This window comes from Nerophis lumbriciformis, linkage group LG31 (genome assembly GCF_033978685.3).
Source record: "Nerophis lumbriciformis linkage group LG31, RoL_Nlum_v2.1, whole genome shotgun sequence".
Taxonomy (NCBI): Eukaryota; Metazoa; Chordata; class Actinopteri; order Syngnathiformes; family Syngnathidae; genus Nerophis; species Nerophis lumbriciformis.
Window position 1 is genome coordinate 25,387,455 of NC_084578.2, and position 12,801 is coordinate 25,400,255.

Below are 12,801 nucleotides of genomic sequence, written 5' to 3' on the forward strand. Positions count from 1 at the left end.
ATATATATATATATATATATATATATATATATATATATGTATGTATATATATATACACATGTGTATATATATATATGTATGTATATATATATACACATGTGTATATATATATATATATATATATATATATATATAAATACACACACACATGTATATGTGTGTATACATACATATATATATATATATATATATATATATATATATATATATATATATATATATAAATACACACACACATGTATATGTGTGTATACATACATATATATATATATATATATATATATATATATATATATATATATACACACACACATGTATATGTGTGTATACATATACATATATATATGTATGTATGTGTGTATATATATATATGTATATATATATGTATATATATATGTGTATATATATGTATATATGTATATATACATATATATATATATATATACATATACATATATATATACATATATACATATACATATATATATACATATATATATATATGTATATATATGTGTATATATATGTATATATGTATATATACATATATATATATATATACATATACATATATATATACATATATACATATACATATATATATACATATATATATATATATATATATATATATATATATATACATATATATATATATATATATATATATATATATACATATATATATATATATATATATATATATACATATATATATATATATATATATATATATATATATACATATATATATATATATATATATATATATATATATATATATATATATATATATATATATATATATATATATATATATATATATATATATATATATGTCTTAATAAGGTTATCCAAAAAATAGTGCTCGATACCGTAGTAGAGCGCAATATATGTATGTGTGGGGAAAAAAATCACAAGACTATTTCATCTCTACAGGCCTGTTTCATGAAACAGGCCTGTAGAGATGAAATAGTCTTGTGATTTTTTTCCCCACACATACATATATATATATATATATATATATATACATATCAGTGACGTGCAGTCACTAGAGGCAGGTGAGGCGGGGCCTCACCTGCCATCATGGAAAGAAAAAAAATGTAAAAAGAAAAAAAAATTATTAAATTGTTATATGTATCCAGTGATTATACGATAAAGTTATTTTCCATTTAACTTCACCCGTTTTAGATTATTTTTATTTAAAATCGCTGAATTTTCACATTTGCCGTTCAAATACTGAGAAGAGACGGTGCGGTGAACAGCAGCCAGTTGAGGCACGTCACTGCGTTGTGCCTCACCATGGATTGCGGACTCGGCTAACTGCTGGCCTGCTGTGCAGTGAGACCGTATTGCTATATGAATTATATTATACATTTCCATAGTTTAGTTAGCTGAGGTATATAATTTACAGTGTATTTTGTCAACAACTGTATGTGTGTAACGTATTTCTTGTGCTGAGCGATCATAAAACGGCTGCAAAAGACGCACTGGCTGAGGCTCGCCTCCTGCACCCCCGCCGTAGAATGCACGGCAACCCCTGACGGGAGTGTTATATCAACTAAAGCCCACACTTAAACTTTCCACGTGCAAGATTGAATCTATTTAAAAAAGTTATTTCATAAGAAGCCAAAAAGTGCAAAAACAATAATGTTCGTGTCGGAGGAGTTGTGAATGACTGCAGGGTAATGTTGTGTCGTTCGCGAACGATTCGTTCGAACGAACGAATCTTTTGAGTGAACGTAATGAACCGAATCACTTCATGAACTGATTCGTTCCTTTCTCAGTTCAGTTGAGCTCCGCCGCGACCACGGTATGGGTGGAACTGGCGCATTCTGTGACTCACTGAACCCTCGACGTCGGCGAACGACGCAGCCAGCTACTCATCACGGGGGCGGGGGGAGGGACTGAGCGAACGATTCGTTCACCGCGGATTAACGACATGAATCACTCAGTGAACGACAACGCTCTCGCTCTCTGCTCTGCTTGCCCCAATGCCGCGAGTGATTCTCCTCCTGTCGCGGGGATATGTTTCATGCCATTGGCATCCGTTCTCCATTCATTCTCCAAGCTAACGGCTAATGTTGACTCAAGCCACATGAAAACAAACACACACACGCGCCCCGTCCCCATTATCTCAACACATAAAGTTATGAGAGTAGAGGGGACCATACTTGCCAACCTTGAGACCTCCGATTTCGGGAGGTGGGGGGAGGGGGGGGGGGCGTGGTTAAGAGGGGAGGAGTATATTGACAGCTACAATTCACCAAGTCCTGAAAATATGCAAACAAAACTGTGTTTAGATAATTGATACTTCAAACTTGCATAAATAAATCTTAAGGAATATAAGATAACTTGGCTTCTGAGAGCTTCAAAATGTAATGAATAAAATGCTAAAGTTGTTGATAAACAAGCAATTATTTTAATAATTAAATATGGTCATTTTAAATGAATTATTATGATAATTTAAAATTAATTATTTCAAATATGTTTATTTTAATTCTATGGCTGGATGTAATAAGGAGTCAGAAAAAATACAAATAAAAATACAATTAATTTTGATGTTTTTAGCAAAATATAGTAAAAATGTATTTAGTTTTTTAATTAATAAATATATTTATTTTTAGGTAAGATAAACATAATACAATTTGTCTCTAGTCTGGATGATTTAGTTCTTGTCACCCTGTTGTCCTCCCTTTGTGAAAAAAGGCTGTCCTCACTCAGGTCTGCATGGAGCTGGAGGGGGCGTGGCCTCCAGCTCCGGCTGAAAATCGGGAGATTTTCGGGAGAATATTTGTCCCGGGCTTCTTTCGGGAGAGGCGCTGAATTTCGGGAGTCTCCCGGAAAATTCGGGAGGGTTGGCAAGTATGGAGGAGACAGAAAGAAAGTCAGTGCAGGGCAAGGCTGAGCAGCAGCGACGCGAGGGGGAGGGGCGGGGGGTAAAGTGTAGGGCAGGCTGTTTTGAGAAGATTTAAAATTAAAATAATAACTAATGTATGTACACATACATAGGCTATTATTTACACAGTTATTGTAACAAAAATAATCGGCTCAGCTCATCCAAAATCAGCCAGTTTGTATTTTAAATGCAAATCTGGAGTAGGGGCAAGATCTTTGGACGAAAATACCTTGAAAGAGAACATAATGTGCAAGAACAATCTTTCCTTTGTTTGACACTTTTGGTGTGTGTGTGTTTAGTTTCTTGAGTTTTATATTATTTAAGCTATTTATTTTCTTTTTTATTGCATATTTAAGTTGATATTTCCATTTTTATATTTTTAAATGTAAGCTACATAAATTTTAGTTTTAATGTTGGCATTTCTGGCACTTGGTTTAATATTTGTTTTGTTTTATTTAAGGTAGCCTATTTATTTTCTTTTTGTTTGCTCATTTAAGTTGATATTTTCTTTGTTATATTTTTAAACATAGGCTACAGAACATTTAGTTTTTATGTTGGCATTTCTGGCTCTTAATTTATTTGTTTTATTTTGAAGGTATTTATTTTCTTTTTGTTTGCATATTTAAGTTTACATTTTTTTACATTTAGTTTTTATGTTGGCATTTGTTAAGGGTTTCTTAATTTAATATTTGTTTTTGCACTAAACCAGGGGTCGGCAACCCGCGGCTCCGGAGCCGCATGCGGCTCTTTGATCACTCTGATGTGGCTCAGCAGCTTACTTGCTGAACCCCCCAATTTTCCTGTGGGACTTCCGGATTTCAGTGCCTCTCGCAGAAAACTACCGGGATTAATATTCACCGATTTTCACCCTTACAGCTATAATAAGGGCGTGCCATGATGGTACAGCATTTGGCGCCCTCTACAATCTGTATTAACAGCGTGCCAGCCCAACACTTGTTATACAATATACATCTTCTGCTTGCACACATACGTGACAGCAAGAATACTTGGTCAACAGCCACACAGGTTACACTGACGGTGACCATATAAAACAACTTTAACACTCTTACTAATAATGCGCCACACTTTGAACCAAAACCAAACAAGAATGACAAACACATTTTGGGAGAACATCTGCACATTAACACAGCATAAACACAACAGAACAAACACCCAGAATCCCATGCAGCCCTGACTCTTCCGGGCTACATTATACACCCCTGCTACCACCAAACCCCGCCCCCACCCCAACCCTGCTCCCTCACACATCAACCCCCCCCCCCCCCCCCCCCCCCCCCTCTGTGCGTCGGTTGAGGTGGGCTGGGTTTGGTAGCGGGGGTGTATAATGTAGGGCTGCATGGGATTCTGGGTATTTGTCCTGTTGTGTTTATGTTGTGTTACGGTGCAGATGTTCTCCCGAAATGTGTTTGTCATTCTTGTTTGGTGTGGGTTCACAGTGTGGCGCATTATTAGTAAGAGTGTTAAAGTTTTTTTTATACCGCCACCGTCAGTGTAACCTGTGTGGTTGTTGACCAAGTATGCCTTGCTGTCACCTACGTGAGCAAACGGAAGCCCCATACAACGTGTGGCTGATCAGGCACGCTGGTTGTAGTGGGCGTTATATGCTGTACCATGACGCTGACAAGTGCCATTCATTTAAAACCCGTGTGCCGCACCAGCTTTCAAATTCCATATAAAAGTGTGGGCAGCGTGTCTGAGACCCTTGGTTTATACATAGCACAAAGCAAAAAAAAGAACTTTGTATGCAGTGTTATTTCATTTAAAATTTAAAAAAATTTTTGCGGCTCCCATTGTTTTCTATAATTTGTGAAACTCGTCAAAATGACTCTTTGACTGGTAAAGGTTGCCGACCCCTGCACTAAACAAACGAGGCCTATTTATTTAACTGTTGATTGCAAGCATTTTAGTAGGCTATTACTATTTTTTTTATTTCCCACTTTTATTTATTTCTTATTTTCATTTCAGTGCAATAAAACATATTTAACAACCAAGACATTTAGTCACATTTTGTTTATTGGACAGGCCGGAAACGCACACACAGTGTTTTTAAAAGTAACACAATCTCTACTACAGCTGCAATGTCTGTTTGCGAACGTCAAGGGGCGTCTGTCAGGGCAGAGAGCGATTCACGTCTGTCGCCCTCTGGTCCACAGAACTGTAGCTGAGTGATTCAGGTTCGCTTCATGAACCTACAAGAACTGACTGGTTGTCGCTGAGGACGTGATTCAGGTTCGCGCTGCACTCAGTCACTCATTCAGAATCAGGACTCGCGAACCTACTGACACAGAGAACTGACTGTGTCGCGGAGGAGGACGTCACATTGAGGCTCTCGTTCAGTCACTGTGCGCGTCGTTCATTGGGTGCTGAGGGCTTGTGTTGTTCGCGAACTGACACACACCGAGATCTGCCGCTGGGGAAGCTGTTACTGACTGACTCATGATTCGCCGACCTGCACATAGAACTGCTGCTGCAGAAGTGATTCAGGTTCACGTACTGAACTGTGCTGACTGTGTCACTCATTGCCTGGTGTACTGCATGCACAGAGCTGTGTAGGGACTCGCGTTCACCCTATTTGCTGCTTCTCCCGCGAATGTCTGCACTGTACCGTACTACGCACGCCCCCCCCCCTCCTTTTTTTTTGGGTGGGGGGGGGGGGATTCGGTGAACACATTTTTTGAACGACTCAATTTAAGGAACTGATTCTAGTGATTCAGTACAGTCAAAAGAACTGCCGATCCCATCACTACTGCAGGGCCACAACATTAGGTACACCTGCAGACTGCAGGTGTACCTAATTCACAACTCCTCCAACACGAACATTATTGTTTTTGCACTTTTTGGCTTCTTATTAAATAACTTTTGTAACCTATATTTATGGGCTTTCCTCTTTGTGATGTTACGTTCCTGTTATGCGCTGTTATAAAGTATATGCCTTGAGCTCTTATTTTGAAGGCGCTAAGAGCGGAAGTGATGACACGTTGGAGTGGAGCGGAAGTTTTTGAAAGAAGGTAAATAAAGTGGTCTTCGTGTAAACTGGAGCCTCCGTGTTTGTTATTTTGTAGTTTCATACAGTATAGGCGACATTTATAAACCCTCGGTTACACTTTTTTAAATAGATTCAATCTTGCACGTGGAAAGTTTAAGTGAGGGCTTTAGTTGATATAACACTCTCGTCAGGGGGTGCATTAATCCAGCACAACAGCGGCTCATGGACTTATTTTATAAGTAAAGGTAAGACCATAATAACGTTTTTTTTAATTAAATGTGCTTTTTTGTGTGCTACAGTTTGTATGTGTAAAGTTAAAGTTAAGTTAAAGTACCAATGATTGTCACACACACACTAGGTGTAATGAAATTTGTCCTCTGCATTTGACCCATCCCCTTGATCACCCCCTGGGAGGTGAGGGGAGCAGTGGGCAGCAGCGGCGCCGCGCCCGGGAATAATTTTTGGTGATTTAATAACCCCCAATTCCAACCCTTGATGCTGAGTGCCAAGCAGGGAAGAATGCTGGTATGAGCTTTTAAACATAACCCGCTAACTGCTGCCAATCAAATGGTGAATAAGATACTCTTTAGGGTTCATATGTTTGTAAATCTGACTGTGATGAAGTCAGTGCCTCACCAGCCATCAACCTCACCGCATGTCATTGATACACACACACATACATATATATATATATATATACATATATATATATATATATATATATATATATATACACACACACACACACACACACACACACACACACACACACATATATATATATATATATATATATATATATATATATATATATATACACACACACACACACATTTATATATATATATATATATACACATACATATATATATATATGTATGTGAGCTGCAGCAGCTCATTAAGATAGGGCGGAGCTACTTGGTGCAAGCATTTAAAAACATTAAGTACAATTTTAAAATGAGCTCTAAAAGTAACTCGAAGCCAATGAAGGGAGGCCAGTACAGGTGTAATGTGCTCACGTCGTTTGGGTTTGGACCAATAGCACTGTCATGTCTTGCAGCGGGTTTGTTTGACCAAATATGATGAGGTCCTATATTTTTGTTTAAATATAAAAAATTGGCACCCAACCATTTATGTATATCATGCAAACAGTTCAGAGTAATCATAGCAACCTGGTTATTGCTTACTGTTACAGGCAGATATACCTGAATATCATCTGTGAAACAGTGAACAGAGACATTGTGCTTCTTAAAAACAGTGCCCAGGGGAAGCATGTGTAAAGACAAGAGGACAGGTGCTAAAATTGAACCTTGGGATACACCATACTTAAGGGCAGACTCAGAGGAGGATTATTGGCCTAGGTATACAGAAAAATACCTGCTGGTCAGAAACGACTGGAACCATGTTAGAGCTGTGCCCTTAATACCCACACATGACCCAAGGCGAGTTAAAAGAATGCTGTGGTCTACCGTATGAAAAGCAGCAGTCAAATCTAAGAGCACAAGAAGGTTATATTTGTTATTTTTGAACAGGTTTTATCTTTTGAACTATTTTTGTTAAGTCAGGGAGAGACACTGGCTCAAAACACTCGAAGGCAATAAGACATGTTTCCAATGAGACTACATCAGCAGTAAGCGACAGTCTAATCATAGATTTCTCTGTGAAAAATGTCAGAAATTGTTCACAGAAAGTAAAAGAAGGCACCACGCTGTTGGAGTTCAGGGGATTAATAAGCGAGTTCAAAGTGTTAAATATCACCTGTAGTTTGTGGCTATTGTTAGACACAAGATTAGAAAGATAGGTGCTCTTTGCTGTTTTGACAGCCCTTTGATATTCTACAAGACTGTCTCTTCATATTTGTAGAGCAAAGCAAAGGTTGTCTTTTTTCCCACTACCGCACATCTGAGCTCGCGGGTGGTCTCGTTCAGCCACGGCTGCATCATTAGTTTAGTGTGTGTCTGTTTGAATGGGGCCACTGCGTCCAGGAGCTCCATGCAGGCGTTATTAAAATAAGTGAGCAGTTCATCTGTGGTGGAGATAAGCAAATCACAATGAGTTAGGATCCCAGATGAGGTGATAGAATCGGAAAACGATGACGTATTGTGCGTACCCGGCGCGCCAAGACGCACGGAGTAGTCTGGCTTTGTAAGCACGTAATAGAAAACAACATATCAAAATGATTCGAGAAATGATAGGTAACACAAAGTCCAGTGCCTGTTCTTTTTCATGTGTGGCCTAAACGAAGTACACTATGTCCTAGAAGACAACGCCACCCTCATTTGAAAGGATGAGGAAATCCTATAGCAAATTATTAATATCTAGGCCAGAGCAATATCCCCACGTAAACTGTCCAGAATGACCAGGACGGCAGAGGCTGATGTAGAAATCTAAGGAACAATTTTATTAATTCAATACAGTAGTACAAGTTACCACAGGAGGAGTCTGGTGTAGAGGATTTACCACATAAAGTTCGATGGGCTGCAGTGTAGGACTACGGGCAATGGCTAGGAGCGAGAGGGCTACCCAGGGGGCTAGGCCAGAAAGGATTACTGATGGTAGGGCCAAGTCAGAAGGCTTAAGGCCAATAGGCGGCATGCAATCCACTGAAAGTCCACAGCACACAAACTACTAGTGTAAAACGAAATAATCAAACGATAGGTAAGGGTATAATAAATTCAAGTAAAACAAACCATAAATCAAATATGCAATCAATCTGACTTAGGTTAAGCCTGTGCGCCTATAACCCTCACACCATTGCATGTGGTCGGAAAAAATAAGTCAAACAGATCTTTATATTGGCACAAGTTTACGGTGGGAAAAACAGCGATAAATAGTGTGCCATATCTTGCAGTCCTCCCTGTGAGCAGGTATCATGACATTAGTAAAAAGCAATACAATTCAACAAATACATCAATAATGTACACTAAAACATCATCTAAAAATACACATTATCAAAATAAAGTTCAATACCTTTTAAAACCAGGCCTGCCAGCTAATACTGGAGACTGGGGAGACTGACCAGATAACTGGAAGCTATAGGTGTAGTAAAAGTTTGAATGAGCCAGATGGACTTGAATGCAGCAACCATGTGTAAAATTCAAATGACATGTTCCCCATACCTGAAACCGCTACTACTGGTAACCAATCACACAGTGCACTTCACGGCTACAACCAGAGCTTTAAAGCTCAAACTTACTGTGAAAGGGGTGTACGTATTGGTAAAATGGAATAATCTAAATGGCGTAACCCAACAAAGGTTATTCTAAAAGCTATACTTACGACAATATCAGGCAGGCAGTGTATGTGCACAAAACTCCACACTTCTACCAGGGTATTGGGTTTCTGGTTCACACTGGAAAAGGGGTATGTGCATTATTATTCAAATGTAGTGGTTGCAAACATCAAACAAATCTCATAAAACCAAAATCAACACCTATTCGGTAGCTAGCAGGTCTGCTCACCAAACACTCAAAGTCAGGCTTTGGGGCAAAGGCCGCAGGGCTTCGTCTCTTATTTATAGCTTTCCCAGGGCCCTAACGGGCTGTTCTAGCACCCTCTACCTGTCACACATGTGTCGAGGCTGTCACTGATTGTGTCAAATTAAAAGAGTCTATCAGGTTTAAAAAGTATTGGCCAAGGGTCGCGATTCACAGCAAACATGGATATTAAAATCTACAGCAATTAAATATTGATCGTAGCTAAAAGCTGGACCGGTTACGAAGTCCGTGAAGTCTTGTACGAAGTCTTTATCATATTTTGGTGGGCGGTACACCAGTGCCCACAAGATCGGATGATCGAGTTTTATAATAAATGTCTGAAGCTCGAAGCGTATCAGGCGTATGCGCTGACATCTTCGGAGTAGCGTCTCCGGTGGCAAGCGACCAAGGTTGGGGTACAGTCACGCTGGCACAACGAGCTGAATCCAACTCCAGAAGTAAATCTGCAGTAAGCTTTGACTTTTACAAGGAATCCTCTATGTTTACTGTGCTTCCTGGGCCACTTTTTTATCATGACAGCAGCTAAGCGCAACTGGTAGACCAGGACTGATCCCTGGTCCCCAACATTGATATCTAAAAAATACTGTTGTGTTTTGCTCAGACCAGAGAAATCTTGGCATAAAGGACCAACTAAGACTATAGTTAGCATAAATCAAAGCAGAGCAGACAGACTGCAGCCGGGCCATGCTGGCGTCATGTTGTCGCTCTCTCTCACCTGTTACCATGTTGCACCAATATTAATACAAACTACTACAGTACAATAGTTTTATTAATGTAACAGTATAGATAATGAAAAATTCCAACGACCAGCACTCCCGTGAACGCATCACCTGTATTTCATAGTACAGTATTTTTTATGTAAGGCGTTTACCTTTTCCAGCAAACTGAAAGTGGACTTTAAAATTATTAGTTTGATCTGTTTGCCATCTTCCCGTCTTATTAGAGCCAACATGTTCAACAAGCCAAATTACCGAAGAGTGAAGGCTGATGGCAGCGAGTAATGGGGTTTGAAAAAAAAAAAAGATAGTTATCTTAGTTATATCTCCCGCAGTCAGTGTTGTGGTAGAGAACAGTTGACACTTTTCATTGGTTGGAAAACGATCTATAGCTGTGATCTAATGCTAGTAAGTTGGAACAGATATTTGGGGTGACTCTTACGTTCACTGTGGCATTAGCTATACGCCACCTAGTGGCTTGGCGTCTCGAAACTTACCTATGCTTGCGTATTAAAGTATACTAAAGAGCCAAGACACACCTGGTATCTCAAGTTACTCGTAAATTAAGGTACACTCGTAAATTGAGGTACCACTGTAAAGTTCTTCTCCGTTGGAATTGCAGGTTTGTCCAGTGGCGTGTAGATGCACCGGTGGCAAGGCGGATATATGCCTTCCAATCAGGAAATGAACCGGTGTCAAAGGTTGAGGCTTTTAAAGGCCTACTGAAACCCACTACTACCGACCACGCAGTCTGATAGTTTATACATCAATGATGAAATCTTAACATTGCAACACATGCCAATACGGCCGGGTTAGCTTACTAAAGTGCAATTTTAAATTTCGCGCAAAATATCCTGCTGAAAACGTCTCGGTATGATGACGTCTGCGCGTGACGTCACGGATTGTAGAGGACACTTTGGGACAGCATGGTGGCCAGCTATTAAGTCGTCTGTTTTCATCGCAAAATTCCACAGTATTCTGGACATCTGTGTTGGTGAGTCTTTTGCAATTTGTTCAATGAACAATGGAGACAGCAAAGAAGAAAGCTGTAGATGGGAAGCGGTGTATTGCGGCCGGCTGCAGCAACACAACCACAGCCGGTGTTTCATTGTTTACATTCCCGGAAGATGACAGTCAAGCTTTACCATTGGCCTGTGGAGAACTGGGACAACAGAGACTCTTACCAGGAGGACTTTGAGTTGTATGCGCAGACGCGGTATAGTGAGTACGCATGCAGCTGTGGCTTCGAAACATTTGATCGCTTGCCCGTACGTGCGTGCCGCTATGTGCATGTCACGTACGTAACTTTGGGGACTTTGGGGAAATATATGTGCTGTATGAACTTTGGGGAGGTGAACGGTACTTTGGGCTGTGGAATTGAGTGTGTTGTGCAGGTGTTTGAGTTGTATTGGCGGGTTATATAGACGGGAGGGGGGAGGTGTTTGTTATGCGGGATTAATTTGTGGCATATTAAATATAAGCCTGGTTGTGTTGTGGCTAATAGAGTATATACTGTATATGGCTTGTGTTTATTTACTGTTATAGTCATTCCCAGCTGAATATCAGGTCCCACCCGCCTCTCACAGCATCTTCCCTATCTGAATCGCTCCCACTGCCCTCTAGTCCTTCACTCTCACTTTCCTCATCCACAAATCTTTCATCCTCGCTCAAATTAATGGGGAAATCGTCGCTTTCTCGGTCCGAATCGCTCTCGCTGCTGGTGGCCATGATTGTAAACAATGTGCGGATGTGAGGAGCTCCACAACCTGTGACGTCACGCTACTTGTCTGCTACTTCCGGTACAGGCAAGGCTTTTTCATCAGCGACCAAAAGTTGCAAACTTTATCGTCAATGTTCTCTACTAAATCCTTTCAGCAAAAATATGGCAGTATCGCGTAATGATCAAGTATGACACATAGAATGGACCTGCTATCCCCGTTTAAATAAGAAAATCGCATTTCAGTAGGCCTTTAAGGGTCATTGTAGACATTAATTTAATTTATTGTCGCTTCTACTTCACTTAAAAGAGGCATTAACTCTTCATAGCTCAGTGATGCTCTTCCCGTCACCTTTATCAAACATCTCTTAACTGACCTAACCATCCTCTCCCAAACCCCCCCGCCCCACCCCGCTCGTTCAACAATGTACTTCCATCTGATGCCCTTTTCGGCGAAAAACTTTTTAATCTCAGGTTGCTTAATATTTTTCCTGATTTTTCTGAGGTCTTGATCCGTTCCTTTAAAGGTTCTGGCATTATCTGAATAGACAGTTCTACATAGGCCTCTTCTTGATATGTACCTCTTGAATGCCAGAAGGAATTTATCTGTCTACAGGTCCAATAGAAGCTCCAGGTGGACGGCTCGGGTAACAGCACATGTAAACAATGCTATGTACACTTTTACAACTGAGCTCTTGGTCTTGACGTATAGGGGTCCAGCAAAGTCCACTCCGACAGTTTCAAAAAGAGGTGACTCCGCAATCTGGTCTCTGGGCAGGTGTGCTGTTGTCTGTTGCATTGCCTTTACTGTGATTTTTTTTACAAATAGGACAAGCTGCAAGAACCTTTATTGCCATTTGTCTGGCTCGAGGAATACAATACCTTTCTCTTAGTTGCTCACCCCTGAGTGCATTACCTGGACATGACTGCGCTTGATTAGCATCTCTGACAGTTTGTGGGTTGGA